Raw genomic sequence first — 12,318 nt, forward strand, 5'->3', positions numbered from 1 at the left:
TCCAAAATTCCACTGCTTATTTGTTGGACTATTTGGCTCACTAGAATTGGGATCATTTTCAGAGATAAAATTGTTCGATGGCAGTCTTCGATTGCCAAAAGTGTTTCCACATATCATGAAATACGGAAGAGAATCATACCCCCGCTAGCTACATTGTATCAACTGAAACCATTGATCGCAATATACCCTGGGCATTTTATGATGGACCAGCACAAGCACAGGGCTATGGGGGGGGGTATAATATTGCATAAAAGTGAAAATCATCTCTACAAAATTCAGATGGGTTTAGGTATGGGGACAAAAAAATTTGTAGAATTGATCTCTCTTAGACATCTCCTCCATTTTTCTCTCGCACATGCATGCAATCACATTCAGATTTTTGGAGATTCTAAAATCATCATCAATTGGTTCAACAACGTCTGCATGTCATATGCACTCTCTCAGGAACCTATTGCATGAAATCATGATCTTAAAAGCATAATTTAATTATATCTCTTGTCAACATATTTACAAGGAATGTAATATGGTTGTTGAACAAATTTCCAAGGAGGCCACGACACATCCCAGAGGACTGTGGATAATACAGGAGCAGTAAGGTGATGAACACTACCAGTACTATCATTGTCCCTATATAGATCAAACCTATTAGTAGGCCGATAGGCCCTAATTTTTGCAGTATACAACAGTGATTTATATCAGTACCAGCTTTTACATTGTATATATCCTTTTTATGAACTTATCAGTATGCCCTACGTGGTAAATTATGTACAGACTTATATATTTTTTTATGGTTACAGCCAAACATACAGCATATGCCATACATGCATCTACTACATGTAATTTTTCTATATTAATGAAAAATTACGATTTTTCCTCTGTAAAATATATATATATATATATATATATATATATATATATATATATATATATATATATATATATATATATATATATATATTATCCTGCCCATTTTTCTATTTCCCCCCTCTCTCCTATTATTGTACTCTATTCTATTTCTAAATGTCCCTAATTATATTCCTTCCCATTCTTAAGCATTATTACATGTTTCCCTCTTCTTTTCCCCCCTTATTTTAGAAGTAAAAAATTTCGTCCAATTCTTTCAATTGCTCCTATACAAAATGGGCAACATTTGATGGTAGCCCTAGAATGAAAGTACTTATAGTGTAGTCAATGATTCATTTGAGGATGCCTTATTTTGGATAATTTATTAGCAAACATCAATTTTGGAACAACCAGTCAACTCCTGTATGCCATTTTCAAGCTCTGGTGGAAAGTACATGATTAGTGTTGGGTACAGGAATTTGTTATAGTTTGTTCATTTTTGCTTCATGTATGTTATGAAAGCAACTCACAAAAAGATAGAAAAGAGAGATAAGCGCCTTATAATTCAACCTCTTTGAGGGGGAAACCTCCTTTACATTACACAAATGAACAATTCTTGGATGATACAAATGACAAGACCTCCTTTCTATATATATGAGTCTAAGGGGTCATAATATAATCAGAGCCGACATAACATTAATAATGTAAGGCCACAATAATAACAATAGTGAGCTTCTATGGGGCACAATAATAACAATATGGGGACTACATGGGCACAACAATATAATAATGGGGTTGTACTAATAACAATACGGGGTTACACTAGTAGTATAGGGACCTAACATGCCCCTCTCCTTCAAAAAGTGTTGTCCTCAACACTTGAGTAGTTCTTGATGCTTCTGTATAAAATTCTCATCCTTCCATGTGGAATCCTCAGAGGGTAAGTTCTTCCACTTGATGAGATGCTCTGAAATTGATTGATTTCGTAGCTACAACTTCTCGGTTCTGTGAATGCTTCAGGTTCCAATATGATTTTTCCTTCCTTGTCAAGTTCTAGAAATATTGTTGGAACTAGGATCTTCGGCAACTTTTGAATGAGTTCCCACCCTGCTTCGCCATTCTTCCATTCATCCCTTGCTTTGTTTATCAAATTTGGTTGGATAATTATACCAGCCTCTACCATTTCTGCAATCATATGTTCAATTTCACTCCTTTGGGCATATGGATATCTATAAGGCCTGATGTTTGGAGGAACACTTCCTTGAATAAAATGAATAGCATGATCATGATCACGAATACATGGGAGACCTTTGGGAGTCTCAAATACCTTGGAATGGTTGTCCAAGACTTTTTGGATATGTGGAAAGCGAACATAATTGTGCAATTACGCCTCATTGTTCTTTCTTTAGAAGATTTGTCATTTTGTTAGAGCTGATTATATTTCATAGTTTCCCTATGATACCCCTTAATTCAACTTGCTTTCCTTCTGAAGAAAATTTCATGAAAAGTTCTTGAAAATTAAAAGCTATTGTACCCAAGGATTGTAGCCATTGGACTCCTAGTACAACATCAGTACCACCCATTGGAACGGAAAGCATTGGGATATTCAATACATATTCTCCCATGGATAGCTTGATATTATGGCACTTTCGAGAGCAATTTACGGTTCCTCCACTTACAACCGTCACTTGACACTTTGGTGTTGGATATAGGAAGAAATTCAATTCCTTGGCTATCTTACAATTAATAAAATTATGGGTACTACCTGAATCAATCAACACTATTACCTTTTCTTCTTGATATGTCCTTTTATCTTTATAGTTTGAGGAGTGGTAATTCCGACCAATGCATTACAAGATATGGTCGGATTCATTTCTTCTTTCTCTGGGGTTGGTTCCTGGTGAGTATCCTTTTCTTTTTATGTTTCTTGATACTTTTCTTCATGATATTTCACTGCTTGAACCTTCTTCTTCTTGATATATCCTTCTATCTTGATAGTTTGAGTGGTAATTCCTGCCATTGAAATACAAGATATGGTTGGATTCATTTATTCTTTCTCTAGGGTTGGTTCCTGGTGTATATCCTCTTCTTTTGACGTTTCTTGATCCTTTTCGTCAATAGGAGGCCTTTCTTGTAGTAGATTTGTCCCACCTTCCTTCAAACCTTCCATGTCTTTCTTCAAATCTTCCATGTCTTTCTTCCAATATGCTTTCATACCATTGATATCAGCTTCCATGTCATAGATAAAACTATTTATCTTTTGCTTCTCTAGAATATCATTTACCCTTATATGCAATTTTTGAAAATCCTCAATGTGCTCTGCCATTGAACCCTTTTGTTTGAGATTTATCAATTGGCTAAATAAGGTGTTGCTCTTGGTATCCTCATAATGTGTTATCATTTCCTTCATGAAAATTGACCATGTGACAAGTGGTTTACGAGAGAAAAGCCCCTTTATACCATAAAAATTGATTCGGTTCTAAATAATTAGATGCAATACGTACCTTTTGTAACAGTGGTACACCATGTAGATCAAAATATTTCTCCATCTGTAGTATCCAATTTACTGGATCCTTGCCATCCAACTTCCTTGTCTCGCTTTTTCTTGATTTTAGGAGCTTGATCTTGAAATGATTGTAACCCTGTAATTTCAGATATTTAAGTTCTGAAATTTCGGTCTGTAATAGCCCTCTGAGTCCTCTTTCTAACTCCATAAATCTTATCACAATTGGATTCTCGAAGAAATATTTATTGCCAATCTCCCACAATGGCCGAATTATAGCCTAGTTCAGTAGAGTGAACTTGTACAACATGCCACGTGTCACTATTTCAACCTTAGGTTCTGCAAATTATACCCAAAAAAACTAAAATTTGTACTCTTTCTGTAAATTCTTACAAAATTTAAATCTGATGCTTAGAGATAAAGTTATGATGATTTTCCCAAGGTCACCTGTTTAGGATGTAATTCGGGAGTGTGCAAAAACCCTATCTTCCTCAGATTATATATCCGAAAATATAGTGAGACGGGATCTGAAATTTAGAACCGAGGTTCAAACCGATTTCTTCTCAAATGGATTTTTTTTTAGCTTCTGAAACGTCACAGAAAAACAGTTATAGTGAAAATTCCACGATGACTTGTTTGGAGCAGCAAAACCATAGAATACAAAGCTCTGATACCAAATGTTATGAAACCAACTCACAAAAAGATAGAAAAGAGAGATAAACGCCTTATAATTCAGCCTCTTCGAGGAGGAAACCTCCTTTACATTACACAAATGAACAATTCTTGGATGATACAAATGACAAGACCTCCTTTCTATATATAGGAGTCTAAGGGGTCATAATATAATCAGAGCCGACATAACAATAATAATGTAAGGGCACAATAATAACAATAGTGGGTTTCTATGGGGCACAATAATAACAATATGGGGACTACATGGGCACAACAATATAATAAGGGGGTTGTACTAATAAAAATAAGGGGTTAGACTAGTAGTATAGGGACCTAACACTGTACAAATTTCTTTTCAGTTTTGACTGGTTCTGTGAACACAATAGTGTGTATTGGTTTGATTTTCAATCTAGTTTGTATACATAATACAATTTTTACAATAAAGGAAAGGTAACTATGCATGAATCTTGTTATTCATGGCTTATATTTAACATAATGCTTGGGAGTGCACCAGATAAGTTGATTTTTGACATTTTTTAACCTATATTAACTTTTTACATTTCATATGCGAAATTTAACCAACCCATGACTATAATCATTATAAGAGAATGTTATTCCTTCCCATCATTATCCCTAATATGATGACAAGCTATACTATCTTACTTGAATCATCATCCTTACCTTTTATCTACATGATTACCATGGTTTTTGAAATCGTTAAAAGATCAACATCATAAGTTCCCACTTCTTTTATTATCCTTATCCCTCGCATCATTATTATTATTATCCCTACCCTTTATCTAAATGATTACCATGGTTTCTGTAATTATTAAATTATCCCCTTTCTAAGTTCCCACATGTCCTATTATCCCTATCCCTCATATTGTTATCATTGCCATTTTGAATGACAATTTGAGTTGCATTAGTGGATTTTATAGGGGGTCAAGATAAAATTATAATAAATTTAAATTATTGTTGGACTTGTTGAGTGTATTGAATTTTCCACGGTGCAAGACTAGTTTTCTAGCCGAACTGGAGATTTTGTGTATTGGGGGGTTTTGATATTGAAATTGATGTTGGTTGTTGTTGGGTTAATAGTGAATTTATCTGAAAATTGTGTTGTCCTTTTCTTGTTTGAAAAAAATCAATTGAGGTAGATATTGGTATGGTTAGGAGATTGCAAGTAGGATATCATTTTCAGAACAAATTGTGGAAAAAATGGCACTAATCCAAATTGAGCCATTGTCGGTGAGAGGTGCAAAGGACTCTGGAGTATTAGGATAGTCTTCCAATTTTGGAGACTTTTGGATGGATTCCTTTCTTATAGAAGTTTGAATGGTTCCATTAAAGCATTGCAAGGGCTTCTGCAAATAAATTTGATGCTAATATGGCACTATTGGAACCATATCTTTTAGAGTTTTGAACAAACTATTGCACGAGCAAGTGGACTTCCCTATGAGGGAGAAAATTGGTCTAAAAATTTAGAGATAGAGAAGGGAGCCTGGTAGTGGCTTTTTTGTGAACCTAAGCTACAAGGTTAATTGGAAATTTGGGATACAAAGAAGTTTTATGGTTGAAAAATTGAAAATTTTGTTGTATATTTTACAGAAATTCCTGACATGCGAAGGGTGGTACTTTGTCACCTTTCTCTATCAAATCTAGATTTTGCTAAATTTTGACGAAGGTCAGTGTATTAAATTTCCTTATTTTCTCTTAAAAGGCTTAACAAAAATGTCACAAACTGTTTATAAAAGTCTTTTTGATCAAGTTGGTTACAAGTTATATCATTATGGGCTTATCAAATATTGGTTTCTGAGTTGAGCCAAAGAGGTAGTAATTTGGATTATCTTATTACACTTCATAAGTTTGTTCATTTAAAAAAAAAAAAAAAAAAAAACCCTTGAGAACTAGTGACTAGGGGTCATGCAACTAAAAATAAGGGTTCAAGTTCAAAATATACTCACAAGAGGAAGGTTAATGTGACAAAGGAACAAGGATCCCTTAAGTAGACGAGAAGGGTTTTAAGAAGGGTAGTTCATCTATGGTATCGGTGCTTGCACAAATCCACAGATAAAATGAGGTTTTTTGAGAACAGGTCATACCCCTTCTTCCCCTATGAATACTTCTGTATCAAATACATATTTTGCAATTTGTGAGCCAGATACAAACCCTCAGACCCCTCCACTAAACATTATTCCTCAAGTCTCTATGTTAGATAAAAAAATTGAATGAAGGGAAGGAACCAGAAGTAAGTAAGTAATATCATCAAGACACAGAAGGGAAAATCTCCCTAAAATAAATTCTTGTGGTATCAAATGTGAAGCAAATAGTGAGTGATAAGGAATCCATTCTTGATAAAGGTCCTGCATTTAAAAATAAGAAATTGTCTGCATTGGAAGATGCAGATGTGGTTGTTAATGAACCCTCTAGTATTCATAAGGATGAATTTTGTGAAGGATAGGATAAATAAATGTCACTCAAGACTTTCATGGACCAAGTTAAGCATAAAAAGGAGATTTCAGGGCTAAAAGCAAAAATTCAGGAGGCAGAAGGTGTTGGATCATCTTATTGAATCATAGAACTCCACATTGAAAGCGAGGAATGAAGAACTGTCAAAGGAAGTGGATAAACTGAAAGAAAATATCAAAGGTGGAGGATGAACCATGATTTTATAAATATTAAGCAGAGGAAATTCAAGAGGAAGTTGAAGGATATCCAAGGTTTAGACACATTGATTAAAATCCGAATTAAAAATTGAAAGGAGAGAAATTCTACAATTTTGGTCTTTTGCAGAGGAGGGACATACCCGTGTTTATTTGGGGAAACAAAAAGGAGTTGTGATGGACGAGACGTCAGGAGAAGAAATTGTCTTAATTTTCCCCTCTTTCACTCCCATGTTTCACCAAATCTTTCCCTTTTTCCTAACATTCCTCTTATCTATCTTATATAGTCATGGTAATGAATGTCAAATTGAAATCATATGGAGAGGTTGATAGGTAATTGTTATTTTTAAGTTAAATTCACTTATTTGTATGTATTTTCCAAGTTATTATGATCATAACAAGTCATTAACCCCAAGTTGTGCAATTCCTGCACTTTGTTGAGTTCTTGCACCAGGATCATGAAATCTAACCACCCCTGCCACCTTTGCCCAAATTCACAAGCCTATAAGGGTAAACATGATATGAAGAGTTACTATGAAATGAACCAACATCCAAGATTCAAATATAAAAGTTGGGCTGACAACTTACAACTCACATACATTCCTTAAGGCTTAGAAGACACTCAGGGTCCAAAGAACCACCCCAGGTGACCAAACCCTAAGTTGGCGCTAATTTTCTCTGTCTTAACATTCCAATTGCATGCACAAGCCTACAAAGGTGTGGTTATAGGGCTCCAACCACACACATGACACTACTTCCATGCGGTTATAGCTCAAAATTTCCAGTTCAGAGGGTGTGATCCTGAAATCTGAGCCACAATTCTAGGCCAGCCTCCATACCATTACCCAGAACTATATGATACTTTCCAAAGTCATTATTTACATGAGTACAAAGCTAATAATTCAAATTCAAATCAATTACTTGACCTAGACTACCTATAACACACTAGACATTTTGTCAAACACATGGAAAACATAGGAGCTAATGGTCATGAATGCACATATGATCATAATAGTCTGAGAATCACCAAGAAGGCTCTATGCCCTCTCCACATAGCTACAATAACATTTATTAGTCCATATATTCATCAACCAGACAATAACTAAATAATCCATGACAAGATCCATAGATGGTACACATTATATAATCAACATATAACCAGTATAGAAACCATGGAAACTCAACCATAATATCACCAACATAATCACTACAAATGCTCATAGATCACAATAAGGAAATCTATCATATTAACATATGAAAAGAACAACCAAGTCGCGGACTTGCACGTACCACCTGACCATAGATTGGGCTAAAACAAATCTCTCTTTTAGCCAATCATACTTGTGCCATATTCCAAGCATGAATGTGGGATCATATGGAATAAACCAAACAGAACCAAACCAGCACTTCTAGAGGCCAAACCACCTCAATTGTCAACAATAGTGATTCCACCTCCATGGTCGGATATCACTAACACTAACCAAATCAGTCTCTACCCAAGTTGTCTAGGGCTCCAGGAACTGGTAACTCAATTGATAACCTCCCAAATCTCCAGAGTGTTTGTCCAACCTGGCTCTAGGAGCTAGTAACTCAACCGACCAAGGGCTCTAGAGAATGTTTCCTAACCTAGGCTCCAGGATTAGTAACTCAACCCAAGTTTTTCTAGGGATTCTAGAGTGTTTGTTCCAACTGATATCCATAATGCATTATAAGCACCAATCTGAAAAAAATCAAGTCAAAAAACACACAACGCCACGGCTATATAGGAAACGATAAGGAAAGGCTAAAAACATTTTCAATCCAGGAAATCCTCCATGCCAATGATAGCACATAACCAAAAAATGACATGCATCTATCATGCATCCATAAATCAGCAAGGAAATCACAAATGCAACCTATTACCTGAAAAGAAACCTGATTGTAGTTGTTGATCCAATTATTTCATTGCACTTTCCTTCTTTCCTTTGCCTTATTTCTCCAATCCAAGTGAAAACTAGAGTAATCCAAACATGCTCCAAGAATGCTCTAAGTGTACGAGAGTATGAGAGAATGAGTGAATAGAAAAGAGCTAAAAAACTGAACTAACAAAAGCTAAACCAGAAAAAAATTATGTGAACTAATCCTTTGATGCCTTTTTATCATTGAGCCCTCTATTTGTTGGCAATGTGATGCATGTGTTGTCCTTGATGTCAACTCACTTGTAACAGAAAAAGTATATGGTAACTATATGAATCCAAAGGTCACTTCAGAGGTGACAGAATGATGGAATAGAATACATAATGATGGGTCAAAGGTTTACAGATCAGAATCATAAGTTTAATACAGGGAGATTGTTGGCATTATGAATTAGGTGTTGTCCTTGATGGAAACCTACCTGATGATTTTTCCTTGATGACAACCTATTTGATGAATGTAATCCTACTTGATAAGTTGTCTCTTGATGAAAATCTACTTGTTAAAGGTATAAACAGGATGTGTTTACAAATGTGACAGAATGCATGGCATTTCAGCGGAATGATAAAGTTGGAAGTTCAAGAACTATAGGTGGGTTCTGTTAAGCCAAGTTGCATATGCACGCGAGTTTAGTGAAGCAAATTAGCATATGGCTTTTGCACCATGGTATTATAAATATCAGGAGTTCTTACCATGGTATTGGCCCATAGTAATGAGCACGACAATAGATATTGATCCCGTCAAATATTACCACCAGCACTAATGTGGTTTTGACCTGTGGTATTAGATAAGGGCTAAACTATATAAAGATGTGAAGATCAAAGAGCTAAAGTGTGCAAGTGAAACTTTTTTTTATGAATACTTCAATCTAAAGTATATTTGCATTGTAAGTGCATAATTTTCACATTGATTTGAAATAATTATGCACCGATGAAAACAATGATGGATCGAGATAACGAGAGCTAAAATGACTTTTAAGTATATGATATGTTCAAGAATTGACTAAATATAAGTACTGAAGCATTTTTTTATCTCTGATTATTATGATCTAGGTATTTTTGAAGTTTTGAAGGGTTGTGCAATTATAGGTCAAAATTTGAAAATCTATACGCTAGTTGGTTTCAAGAAAAGCGTGTATACACATGGGTTCACTTATGACAAGTTATGTTTATAAAGTAATGGGTTTATGTTTATAAATTATTGATCAACCTGATCAGTGTTGTTGCTTCTCTGTTGTCTATCAATGATGTCCTCATGTTGATCTTGGTTGTGTCTGAAGTAGATTTGATTGAATGATGAAGTTGAATTTGGGTATTAATTGATAGAAGAATGTTAAGATTACTTGTTGATTATGATTGAAGATCAAAGACAGTTCTGTGATTGGTTCAAAGTGTTGCAGTGATCTGAGTGTGATTCAATGTTCTTTTCAGAAACTGTAGTGGTCAAAATTTCAGTTTTTAGTATATTAATATCTATACGTGGCTTTCTCTCCAAAAACATATGTATGCATGTGGGTTTCCACAAGTGAAGTAGCATATACATTTTGGAAAATGAATGATCAGGGTTGTAGTTGATTTTGTGTGTTGATGGAGCATTCTAAGTTCAATTTTGTGTGTTGATTACATTGATCTGACTATTCCAGTTGATTGGTTGAGTTTTGATTAAGTGTCAATTGATTGGGTTTTCAATGAATGGTTGATTTAGTTGTGTCAGAGATTGATGATTGGGTTTCATTGATTGGTTAATTTAGTTGTGTCAGATATTGATGAATTGATTCAGTTGTGTCAGAGATTGATGATTAGGTTTCAGTGATTGGTTGATTCAGTTGTGTCAGAGATTGATGATTGGGTTTCAGTGATTTGTTGATTCAATTGTGTCAGAGATTGATGATTGGGTTTCAGTGATTGGTTGATTTAGTTGTGTCAGAGATTGATGATTGGGTTTCAGTGATTGGTTGATTCAATTGTGTCAGAGATTGATGATTGGGTTTCAGTGATTGGTTGATTTAGTTGTGTCAGAGATTGATGACTGTGTTATAGTGATGAGTTACAGTTTGATTATTGATATTGAGCTTAAGTGTTGATAATGGGTTCAGTCCTAAAATTTGATGAAAAGTGGCCTACAAGTTATGATGTGTTGAAGCAGGTGGATCCAATGTGAAAATTGATGAAACGTGGTCCATGGATGTTACTGAGGGTTGGAGCCTTCAGTGAAGAAGTCGAATCTTCCTACCAGTAGTAGTTGGTAATCAAATTAGGGGGTTGGATCTCCCTTCCAGTAGCAACTGGAGAACGAATAAAGGTTGTAGCCTTCTACAGGTTGGTACCTGTGTAATGGTACAAGTTTAAGCCAGTACAAGAACTAGGGGGTTGGAGCTCCCTTCCAGTATGAGATGGAGAAAGAATGAAGGTTGTATCCTTCTATAGGTGGGTTCTTGCATACTGGTATGAGTTTGCACCAGTACAAGATTGTAAGAAGCTTTTTCTTTATATTAAAAATAAGACAGAGATGACAGCAGTAGGTGGTTTTCTTCCGCATTGGGTTTCCACCTTAAATCCTAGTGTTCATATGTGTTGCTTATGTGTGATGGTTTATTTTGTTCTTACAACACATGGTTACTATTTATCTAATTTTTAATAAAGTACTGATGCACCGGCTGAAGACCAAGATATGATGAATTAACTGAATTGGAAGTTCACTAGATGTACGTTAGTTGTCTTAAGAATGGTCGTGTACACACATGGGTTCCTTTCAGTAAAGTCACGTATAGAAATTTGAATATGAAATGTAAAAATTTATATTGATTCGCCCCACCCCCCCCAGTATTTTTCCCAACAATTGGTATCAGAGCAGGTCCTTTGGTAGAATCTTGATCACTTGAAGGAGATTTGTTGAGACAATGTGAAAGAAGAAAAAGAAGAAGACATCTCAAAGAGGCAGTGACAGTGTTAGATACGATTGGCTATTAGGTGGAAGAAAATATTTAAATCCAGAATCACCTTAGAATGAAGATGAACAAGCAAAAGAATTATCAGGTACTAAATTTTTTACCTCTGGTGATACCTTTCTTTGTTCATGCAATATTGAAGATAATGAATATGATAGTGAAACAATTGAATTTTCTCTTATGGTTGAAAGTGAAAGAAATCTAATAGAGGTATAAGTTAAAACGCTCACAGATAAAATTAAAGATCAACAATACCTATTTGATAAAAGGGAATGTACCTACAAAGAAGAGGTTACCAAGTTAAAAACTTAGTTGGAGGAAGGAAACAAAATAAGGAAGCATTACAAGGAAAACGAAGATCAATGTCAAAGGATGTAGGATGAGGTAACATCATTGAGAAATCAAGTGAATGAAAAGGATACAATAACCAAGGAACTTAAAGAAAGAACCAATTATTGTGAAGGTATTGAATCTGAGGTCATCTCTCTAAAAGAAGATCTTGAAAAAACAAATAAGTAGAATGAAGAACTACTTCAAGCATTTGAAGAACAAAAAAATGATATTCTCAAATTAAAACAAGTGGAAGAAGGAAGAAAAGTTGATGAAATCATGAAGAAGTAGTATCTACAAAAGGAAAAGAAATATCATGTTGAGGTAAATATCCTAAAAGGTAAATTAGAAGAAAAGGATAAACTTTTACGATTTCAAGATAGTACTATGATATTGGATAATATTCT

Source organism: Pinus tabuliformis, chromosome 4_2, assembly GCF_031772625.1.
Source record: "Pinus tabuliformis cultivar Carrire ecotype Pingquan chromosome 4_2, CPIR1, whole genome shotgun sequence".
NCBI classification, from domain to species: domain Eukaryota; kingdom Viridiplantae; phylum Streptophyta; class Pinopsida; order Pinales; family Pinaceae; genus Pinus; species Pinus tabuliformis.